We start from the raw sequence: 11,332 nt of genomic DNA, 5'->3' as shown, positions 1-11,332 counted from the left end.
GCATGGACACAGAGCGGTAGGACAGGCAGGTTTTAGGCAAGGTTATACCACTTTGGATCACATCCTGACTCTCCGGGCACTCATAGAGGAAGGCAAACATCATCATAAAAGGATATATTGTTGCTTCCTAGACTTTCGCGGAGCCTTTGACACAATCCCACGGACCAGGCTGATGCAAAGACTACAAGATATTAGAGTACCACATGAGATGTAGTGGGGGATATATGCCTTGTATGAGACAGTGATGGGCCGAGTTAGAGCACCTAGAGGGCTATCAGATGCAGTTATGAGTACTATTGGCGTGAAGCAAGGGTGCCCTCTCTCTCCCACACTATTTGGCATATACATTGATGAGTTCTCAGAGTATATCGATAGGATAGGAGGACCCGGATCCAGCCTAGCAGGAGTGTTGATACCCATACTACTCTATGCAGATGATGTAGTTTTGATTGCAAATTCTTCGAAAGGATTACAAAGACATTTAGATGTGCTACGGGCTTTTTGTGAGGACAGGGATCTAACAGCAGTAAACCTTGGGAAAACCAAGGTTATGGTATTTAATACTACACAGGCTTGGGTGACGCGCTCAGCACAACAATTCACTTTCAAAGGTGAGACAGTAGAGTAGGTACGATCTTGTGTGCCTCAGGGTGAACTTTTCTGGTCCACAATTTTTGTTGAGAGCTGCAATTGATGCCAGATTGGATAGAGGCTATGCAGCTTTGGGGGCACTAGAGAGACAGTGTGCACATGTACAGTTCCAAGAGCCATGCACAAAGTTATGGTTGTTTGAGACATTGGCGGTGGCCACACTATTTTATGGTGTAGCTATATGGGGCCCCAGTGTAGGGGGTGCAACTAAGTGGAGGAGGGAGAGGCCATTAGTGACATTGATTGCCCGCATGATCCGGTGCAAGTCATCTGTACCACATCCGATAATACGAGCTGAATTAGTAGCTGCTCCTCTAGTGACTGAGGCTCTGTTCCAGGCAGTAACTTGCATACATAGATTGTGGGATCTACCTAGCTCCAGATATGCACGGTTGGCTATGATATTATCCAGGCAGCTAGCAGAGAAGGGTCAAACATGGTACTAGTATGCTCAGCTACAGAGATGGTTTGTAGAGCATGAGTTGACAATGGATGCACTCCCACCCTTTCAATACAGTTTGGATTGTCCCAAGTTAGACTTGTCTTGCCATGACCGAAATAAGATCATTAGAGCTGATATTGTCAAGTTGGAGACTGAGAGAACCTAGACTAGACCACATGAGCCCCTAAGGAAGAAGATGGCACACTACCAGAGCCATTTTCTTCATTTATCTCCATATGAACTTATAGCTAGGCCAACATACATGGACACACACCTATTTCACGGGCTACGTAGTATTATTGGCCAGATTTGAACCTCATCACATCAGTTGAGGATAGAGACAAGGAGATACACCCACACAGCTCCTCAGGATTGGATATGTCAGTTATGCCAGCAGGAGGAGGAGACAGAGGAGCATTACGTATGTAGATGCATGGTATATTATGAAATCCGAGGAAGATACCATTGTCTATTCAGAGAGGGATTTGGCTTGCTCCGTAGGGTGATGGAGTACGAAGATAAAAAGTGCTTGGGTTTGTTTTTATCAAAGCTCAAGTGACATAGAGAGACTTTATTGGGAGACAGACAGCCGAGGCCAGTCCCACCCAGATAAAGTACACTCAGAGACTTCTTCACTGCCAGCACCTCAGCTAGTTTTATGCCCTCCCCGCCATCAGAAACCCATGGTGCCACCACCACCTTATCACACACAGGCAGATTGCCACACTCTAGTGGTGTGATTTTGGACCGAGCCATCGCCATATCTAGGTCACGGAGGCCCAGGCCCCCAAGACCCCGCACCCGGCACCCATATCTTCATCGGATCCATGCCATCATTGCCAAACACCGGAAACGTGTGGCACCGAGTTATGAGATCATAGAGCTGCCCATGATTGGGATTTTTGACATGAGAAGAGTGCAACCTTTCTATTGATTAGCTTTCTGCCTATGTTGATCAATTGGTACTTTTTAGTAATACTTGCTTGGTATTTCATTAGTTTTGGGTCACTTGCAGTCCCTTTGACTGTAAGAACCTTTAGTAGCTCTCAACTTTCAGCTTATTTATTTTGTTGTTCACTTTGATGAGACAACACTAGCAGATGTATCAACTGTTTTTGTCTCATAGGCCATTTGGCCTTTTAGATACGTTAATATATATATATCTATCTATCAAGGAATCTAGCTTTTTACATCTTTTTGGGTTTAACGAGTACTGACGGGTTAGAGACTTGCTCCGCTAGGTCTCAAGGTGAGATCTTAGAGCACTTTTAATATCAAAATATAAAATTTCAAGCTTTGTTTATAAATCTCAATCTTTTAATGAAAATTTCCAATTGGATCTTGATTAACCCTTAGTGCCTCACACAACAAAGCCGGCTCTCAAAACATGCACAACTCTCTCTCTCTCTCTCTCTCTCTCTCTCCACACACACACACACACACTTGTGAACACATTTATATGTGTGTTTGCCTTGCGAACACACATGGACATATGCTAATTCCATACACATGTTTGATTGTGTGTGCGTCTCTACGCATGTACAACTACCACTTTCTAACTCTTCTCTTATTGTGCACACACCTCCATATTTCTCATCCACACATGGACATTTACTCTCTCTCTCTCTCTCTCTCACGCGCGCGCGCGCACACACACACACACACACACACACACACACACACACACACACACTTATATTCCTAACCTGATTAGCACATACATTCGGTTATGGGAGTAGGTGTTAAATGCCTTATTTTTCTTATGAGTTTTTACTATTTTACCATGCTTTTGGTCTAGCACCACATGCACTATCTTCATGATTTATGGGTGAATACTATGTCCTTGCGGGCATCTCTAACTTTATGTTTATAATCCTTGTGTACCTTTTTTGAGGAGAAGGCCTCTTTCCTAGATCTTGGAATCTAGTGGAACTGTCTTTAGGAAGTGTTAATTCTTTAACATGTGTACAAATACACCCACCTTGGAGATCCTCTTTAGAGATTTGCATGTACCTAGGGATAGTAGCATGGAGACAAAAAGCCATTATGGCTATCTAGTCACTAGTATGTACTCCCTCAGTACCCCTATTGGCACTACCTATTGGCACTATTGTTGGGGAAGCTAAATTCCAAATGGTACCCTAAAAGAACTAATATAGGATGTCCATTAATGAGAGAAGGTACATGAGCTCTTTCTCCTCCCTTGGATACCCCCTACATACTCTAATGGTAAGCACCTTGCTTCATTGGTCTTTAACATTGAAGCTGCCCCCGCTCTCGGCCTTCTTCTTGTTGCTCACAATCTTGGCTGCAATTTGACATTAGATAGCAAGATGCCAAAGCTCCTTTATTATTGGACTGGCAAGGAGTGTATTCCCTTGCAAACTCAGGTTGTGGGCACTAGGACTATAGTCCCTTGCAAGGACTATTATTGGGTTGGCAAGGACTATAGTCCGCTCTCCATGTCCATGTTTCTCATGAGGCGTAGTCTTCTCGGGCTTCTTCCTCTTAGCCCCAGCAGCTCTCATGCCTCTCTCTTACCTTTACCTACCCGACTTTTCTTCACCTAGCTCCCATATTCTTTCCTCTCCTCTCCCCGTATACCTAGCTTGACCCTGCAGGCCTTCCTAGTTTCCTCCAATCTTGCCCATCTTCTTGCTTGCAAGCTAAGCTCTTCCTTCCTCGCTTCGTCTCTCCTTATTGTCTACGAGCGCAGGATGAGGACCGCTACCCTATCCTTCCTTTTAGCTCTCCTACAAACTTTCTCCTTGGAGTCTTCAATAGGTGACTGCTCCAACCTTTCTGTGTTATCCCTTGACTACCACTCTCACAAACGGAGCATCTCCCTCTCATGTCTAGCGCTCTCTCTCTTCCTCAGCAAGACTATCCATGCTCTCCTCCCCTTTCCTTTCCTCTTCCATATGCTGTGTAAAAGGTTCCTTCTTGCAGTTGGCTGCACAGCTATTTGCTTAGCCAACCCTTTCTTGGGAAAGACAATGATTCATGACCCTTGATTTTGGGAGAGTACTTTGTGATATTTCTTTTCAATAAACTGGCCATGCGGCTCGATGTTGCTGAGACCGCTGGCCTACTCCTCTGGCTGCCCTGTGGAACTTCTGCCGGAACCACCACCGCAGGTACTACCGCCGTAACCTCCACCGCAGGTACTACCGGAGTCACCTGGTTCCTTGGCGTCAGAGCTCCCTCCGTTGTTGATCTTGCTGGTTCCACCTCCTTGGACTCCTTGTCCGAAGCATCGTCTGTGGACTCCTCCACCTCCACATACGACCCTGGGACTACCGGTTCCGCATCTGGTCCGAACAAAAGAAATAAGACTTGCCCCATCCGGGATGTTGCCGTGGGCTTCAAGAGCTGCTTGGCCACCTCCAGAATTCTGTCCGCCATCAGCTTCGCCCAGGGAACCGGTTTCCCTTGCTCCGCCCTCTGGAAATAGGTAAACTGGGCCTGTCCCAGTAGCTCTGCTTTCACCTTCTGCCAGAGTGCCTCCGCAATAAACTTGTAGCATGTCTTCTGCGAAGCATCCAGCTTCTTCATGGACTACGCTAGCCCTGCAAATCAGGAATGGTTTTCTATGTCTCTCCTTCTGCCCTACTCTGAAACCTACTTCCTTCAAAGGACTCAAGGCAGTGCTACGCACATCCATGCTTCCTTGGAGAATTTTTCGTTAAGCCCGGAAGGTGCCAAGAATTCCCTACATGAGGATGCTATATCGTCCACAAACCAGGTTTGAGATTTCTAGTTTGTTATTGCAGTGCAGCTTGATCTACTTTATTCTCCGTATCATGAGTGTGAGAATATGGCTAGGCTCGTCTAGTTTATTCTCCTTATCATAAGCATGCGAATTTGGCTTGGCACATTTGACTAGAGATGTATCACGAGTGATCGTTGATTTTTATTAGTATGGGATCGTGGGTTCTATCAGCTACCCTCGGCAATGCTTTATCTAATTGGTTGGGTATGGGCTTGTTAGCATACTACGTCTGTGACGACACCCCTAGTTTCATTGAGTGTACTATCGTTATCTCTTCCTATCAACAAAATCTCTCTGCCTTTGCATATTCATATGATAGCTGAAAGGATTTACAAACTCTTTTCTCTAGTTCATTGAATGTGTGCATGACCAATAGTTCCTGGCTATGGAACTCTATCACGGTTTATGGTTGTTGAAATTTCCTGTAATTCCAATTGCATAGACTGTGGAACTATGGAAGACTACGGCCTTATATCTTTCCTACCTCTATAAAATTTTTTAAATAGCTCCCTTTAAACTAGTCTATCATGTAATCTTCTTATGATGTAAGTGGAAAAGTGTAGCAATTCCATTTGTAGTTTTTAATACTTATACTTTTGAAAGTCGGAATCGGGGGTTGATGAATTTTCCAATATTTATACTGTTGAGAGTGTGGTTTATTGTTTGTTGGACTTTCGATTCTGGTTACCATCCTAATCTATGTTCATTGTGACTATTTTTCCTTACATGCTTTTCATTCTCAATGATTTCATCCATTTATGAGAAATAACTTAACAAAGAATTCATGTTTGGTCTCATGAATAAGAATGGAGAATGCTCTCTCTTTGGAAACATCTCATTATATTTCATCATTCTTTTCGTTGTCATGTTGCAACTTATTATATTGAGATGTTCAATTTTTATGTTCAATCCTTTTTTATGGGCAATCTAGCCTGGCACCTTTAGTTAAGAGTTTCTTTTACAAGTCTACAAATTTTCTAGATCTCTTGGATGACTGCCGGTTCGTATTCTTGACTGCAATAGCAAGCAGTCGGGGTCTATAACACTTGTAGTCCCAAGCTAGAGGATGTCTATGTTCTAACATCACCTTCTCTTGAATGGATGCAGGTAACAGTCCCTGACATTGGAGTATGTTTCCAGTACAGCTGCCAATAAGATCAATGCCTTCAGTACTCACTTGGCTCTTCATCTCTCCAAATGGAGAGTGTAAATGCTAAGGGTTTTTATGCCTCTCTATGTATTTCGTACTCCATTCTGATGCAAAATTGCATTTAACATTTGGATACCAATTTGCAGAACCACTACCTGTTCCCAGGGTGGATTCCTATAGACCTAACACACACTTTTTTTTTTTTTTTTTTTGGGTAAAATCCAGTGCAGTGTATTTATATTGTCATAACTTTACAAGAGGGAAAGTCTCCAAAAAATGGAGAGTATCCCACAGATCAGAAGCATAAAAAGAAAAGCTCAATGCAAGATGCATGCAGATCATCCTCATGGCAGGCATCATATAAAGATGCCGCAATGAGGCTCTAAAAGATTCATATGACTTTTGAAACTGGCGGCCCAAGTATGCCAAATTGTGCTCTTTCCAGATTGTCCAAAGCGCCCAATATCTCACCCATGAGAGAAAGAGGGAGTATTGAGATAAAGGCCTTCTAAATCTGCCAAATAGCCAAAAATGTTTCCCAAATATGTGACTCGGGAAATGGAGGCGAAGAAGATCTGAAATTTTCCCAAGGAGATTGCGAGTAGACGAGCAATGCCAAAGCAAATGAGGGACAGTCTTTGAAGGAGCGTGAGGGGTTAAGATTTGACCATGTGGCCAAAACTTGAACCCTCATTTGAAAGTGGGACTTGGGAGAATTCCCTAATATGGTGTTTAGGATGGATTCCACTTTCAAGCAATGGGTTAAGATTTGACCATGTGGCCAAATCTTAACCATCTTGGGAATTCCCAAACTATTTGAAAATTCCCAAATTCCCTAATATAGTGTCACCTTGGTATGGTAGTGGTAAGTGCCAATCTTTCTTTGGATTAAATCAAGATGATAAGAGATTTATTTGTCAAATACAAGGATGTGTTTGCATGGAGCTATATAGACTTAAGGGGAGTTCCTTTTGAGTTGTGTCAACATAAGATACCTTTAGTTCCAGATGCTAAACCACTTGCAACAAGGGAAGCATCCCTAATTGATTCTCAGCATTCAAATACCCCTTGGCATCCATCTTCTCACTAAATGTAGTAAACACAAAATCTCTATCACCTTGGGCAAGATGAGCTTCACCATGTTCATATGAAGCATGAGTTTCACTGGGGGCAACAAAATTACTGCTAGAGCTATCCCTTTGCCTCTTCTTTTCATTGGCAATCCTTTTTTGACATTCTGTGATGTAAGGCTCCAACTTCTTGCAATAATTGCATTTGCCCTTTTTTTGATTTTTGCTTGAATTGCTTGCATTCCCCTCCTTGGGCTAAGTTGTATGGCTGTGTTTTGGCTCAAACTTTTTTTAAAATTTGCCCTGTCCACCCATGGCAAACGCTTGCTCACCTTGATGAGAGGCTTTGGCAAAATTTGAGCATCTCTCCTCTTCCTGCAACAAAAGCCCAACTAACTCATCGAACGAGAGTGGGGCTGCCCTGAGAACAATGGTCAATGAAGTGATGAATGTGCCATATGAGGGCGCTAAGCTATTGAGAGTAATAGAGACGAGCTTCTTGTCTTCTATTTCCTCATCAATACTTGCGAGCTGATCACATAGATCAGTGATCCTAGCAATATGATCAGTGATGGCTTGGCCTTCCTACATCTCGAGATCCTTGAGCTGATTTGTCAAAGCAATGGCCCTTGTCTCATTCTTAACATGATACATGTTTGCCAATCTTTCTCATGCTGCCTTTGCATCCTTGCATGACTTGATAGTCGTCATAATGTGCCTCTTCACATTTGTGGCAATCAAAAACATCGGTCAAACTTCTTCTGCTCCTCCGTCGATGCTATGGGACTAGCAGGAGGGATTGTAGTAGTCTGCTGTCTACTGACTCGAAGAAGCTATGCTGGATGTAGATGAGCCTGCTCGCCTCACCTCATCCCCACTAATAATATCCCACAAGCCCTTACCAACCAAGATGTTCTTAAGCATGAATAACCACAAGGCATAATTTGGTCCATCCAGCTTGTCACCCTCGAACAAATTGCCAAAACTATCTGAAAGAGTCGACATGATGCAAAATGGGATACCCACAAGCTGCAAATGTACATGCAAAAAGAACTGCAGGTCCCAAAAGTGCAACTGGCTACAAATGTGCCTGCAAATCCCACTAATACTAGCTATAAATGCAAAGTGCGACTGGCTATTCTGAAATGCCACTGACTGCACAATGCAATCACTGCAAAAATGGCATCAACCAATCACTGCACTCCGCTACAATCTGAACTGCAATCCCAAACTGAAGCATAACCCAAATCTGAAAGAGCGCACCCACGAGTGCTCAAATGCATCCAATAGAGCTCAAAAGCATCCACAACTGTAGAGTATCTGCAAATGCGCCCAACAATGCAGAGTATCTGCAAATGCACCTGAGATTGCAAGAGTATGGGCTACAAAAATAGTCCCAAAGCAAAATACATAGCTCAAAACACTTATTGAAAGTGCACCTTGGCCCGAAGCACTTGCAAAATAGTCCATTAACTGTGTGGGCAAGCTGGAGATGACAAAGGAGCTGAAGTGAGCTATTTGGAGTTGAATGAAGTTCTTGGGAGTACTTCTGAACACAATGCACGTATAGAGAAGAGCTTGGAGAAGTATGGAGACACCTGGAGGTGTTGGAACACACCTGGGAGAGGTTGGAGCTGAAAAAGGTCCAGATCTGAGCAAAAATGCCCAAAAATAGTTGAAGACTGCTTGAATCGCCTTCTAACAAGTCGTATGGGCTCCAAATCAAGTTCCGACAAGACATACGGACTCGCGGCACTATCGCACAACTGTACAGATAGATCAGTACAGACTGTACGGATGAGAAAATAGAAAAGCCTGAAATGGTGTGGGATAGTCTTGTTTGTATGCGGGTAGCTCTGAAATTTCGAAAAACGTCAAAATCGAACCTCAAAAAATCAAAAAATAGCCACTGTACTATTGGAGCTACCTCAAACAAAAGCTAGAGAGGTGAATTGAGAACCAGGAATGCGCACTGGAGCACCAAGCTTGCTGGTATCTGGAAGCAAGCATGGGAATGGGCTCTAGAGATGGAAGCGCTCTGATACCAAATGTAGGAACAAAGTGGAGACAGGCTGTGAACACAAGTGAGCAAGAATGCACACACAAGAAAGCTCTAATAGAAATGAATTAATACAGGTACTTTGTATATATAGTACCCAAGTACTACTGGTCAACCATAGGGTTGACTTTATGCCTACAACACCATATCTTTGTAATTTCTTACACATCTTGGATACCTAGAGAAGATTTTCCTAAGATGTAGACAAGTAGGTATCTCATTGAATCCATCTAAGAGTGTATTCTATGTTCAAGTTTGCATACTACTCGGCCATATTATTTCCAAGAATGGCATCAGAACTGAGCTAGGTAAAATTAAATCTATACAATAGATGCTTGAGCCATAAAACCTAACTCAATTATGTTCTTTTGTGGGGTCTATAAATTTTGATCAAAGATTCATCAAAGGCTTTGCCAGGATTGCAACACCCTTGTATGAATTGACAAAGAAAGATGCTAAGTTTGAATGGGATGCCAAGTTTCCATGATTTGAAGAACTTAGCAATGGCTAATTCTATTCTTAGGCAACCAACTATGGGATTCATCTTCCATGTACATGTAGATGCTTTTGTCTATGCTTTAGGCACTATTCTAGCTCAGTCGGATGGTCGGTTGGATTATCCCATATATTATGCTAGCTAATTACTAACACCTACCAAGTCAAATTATAGCACTACCAAGCGAAAAGCTTTGGGAATGGTATTTAGTGTGCAAAAACTAAGACATTATTTACTCAAAAATCATTTTGTGTTCTATGTGGATCATTAAGCCCTACTTTACCTAATCAACAAGACTATTATTCAAGGACGACGTGTGCATTGGATGCTTTTGCTTCAAGAATTCAACTTCAAAATCATTCATAAACCGAGAAAGAGCTATGTGGGAGCCGACTATTTATCCAGATTACCAGCACCTAAGGATACACAAGGAGTTAATATGGAATTGCAAGATGCTAAACTGTTTGCAATAGATTATTGTTGTGAGAGTGAATATGCTGAGTTTCTCGAATATTTATCTAATGGTATGTTTCTTTAAATAATGCCTCGGGACAAAAGTAGGCAACTAGCCTTAAAGGCTTGGAAATACACCTTGATTGGTGGATGATTGTACCAAGAATGTGGAGATGGAGTTCTTCATCGATGGGTTTTGCCACACAAGCAAGCTATCGGGTTGCAAGAAGCTCACTCAGGTCCATCGGGAGGACATTTCCAATGGGTAGTTAATTGCTCAAAAAGTCTTGCAAATAGATTATGGTGGGAAACCTTGTTTAAGGATGCTCATACCAAATTCATATAATATTTGAGCACCAGTTTTGTAGAAGAGGTGCCATTCTCCACAAACCCACATGGAGATTGGCACCAGTGCCATCATCACAAGGAAATTTGAAATTTTACAGGCTCACATGGAGATTGGCACTAGTGCTACTCTACACAATCCCACATGAAGAATGGCACTGATGCTAATCATGTGTATTTGTGGAGAATGGTACTAGTGCTAATCTCTAGAGTCCATGCAGGCAATGGATCCAGACACAATTTCCATGAAAGCATGAATTATTTTCCTAAAATTTTGGTAAGTTGATAAAATTTCTCTGGAATTCTCTTTTTTTTTTTCAAATTCACAATTATTAGGGGATATTTTGGCGCTTTTTGTGTGGAAATTTCCCCATTAATAGTGGACATTTGGGTGAATTTCTCCCAATAAATAGGGACACTCTAATTAGAGGATATGCTATTGAATATTGGTGAAGAGGTTTGGCAAGATACCTGTCGATGGATGGCAATTTTGTTGACATAAAGCACATTTGATGTTGGAGTTTATATTTTATTGACTTTTATTAAGTAGATTTGGAGTTACCTAATATGTTTGATGATACAAGGGAAGTAGAAGTCAAGATAGAACCATGTGTTACAAAGAAAGAGAAGCTAAGCTACTAATATTTGAATAGCAAACTACAAAATTTTACATAGCTATCCTAATGAAAAGAAAAAACTTTTAAAGAAATTTAATTTCATTTATGCCCAGATTACATAGTATTTAAAACATGTCTAATCTAAGGAAAAGTAAAAATAAAGCATTACATGTTTCAAATCATAGGATAGAAGAAAAATCAAAAGCCCTATTACATGTAGCCAATCTCTCTGACCATTTGCAACTCAATTGGACAGTATTGGTGACTCGATTGTGAC

General features: G+C 42.0%; 1 pseudogene; it reads left to right on the top strand.

Moving 5' to 3' along the window:
- Positions 1-538: 538 nt before the first annotated feature.
- LOC147882205 (uncharacterized) lies at positions 539-1,706 on the top strand (annotated as a pseudogene).
- The last annotated feature ends 9,626 nt before the right edge of the window (positions 1,707-11,332 follow it).

The sequence above is a fragment of the Dipteris shenzhenensis genome, chromosome 30, assembly GCF_047967505.1.
Source record: "Dipteris shenzhenensis isolate YYH24624 ecotype China chromosome 30, Dip_SZ_1.0, whole genome shotgun sequence".
Taxonomy (NCBI): Eukaryota; Viridiplantae; Streptophyta; class Polypodiopsida; order Gleicheniales; family Dipteridaceae; genus Dipteris; species Dipteris shenzhenensis.
Note: the sequence above shows the minus strand (reverse complement) of the source record. Positions and strands in the feature narration are given on the sequence as shown.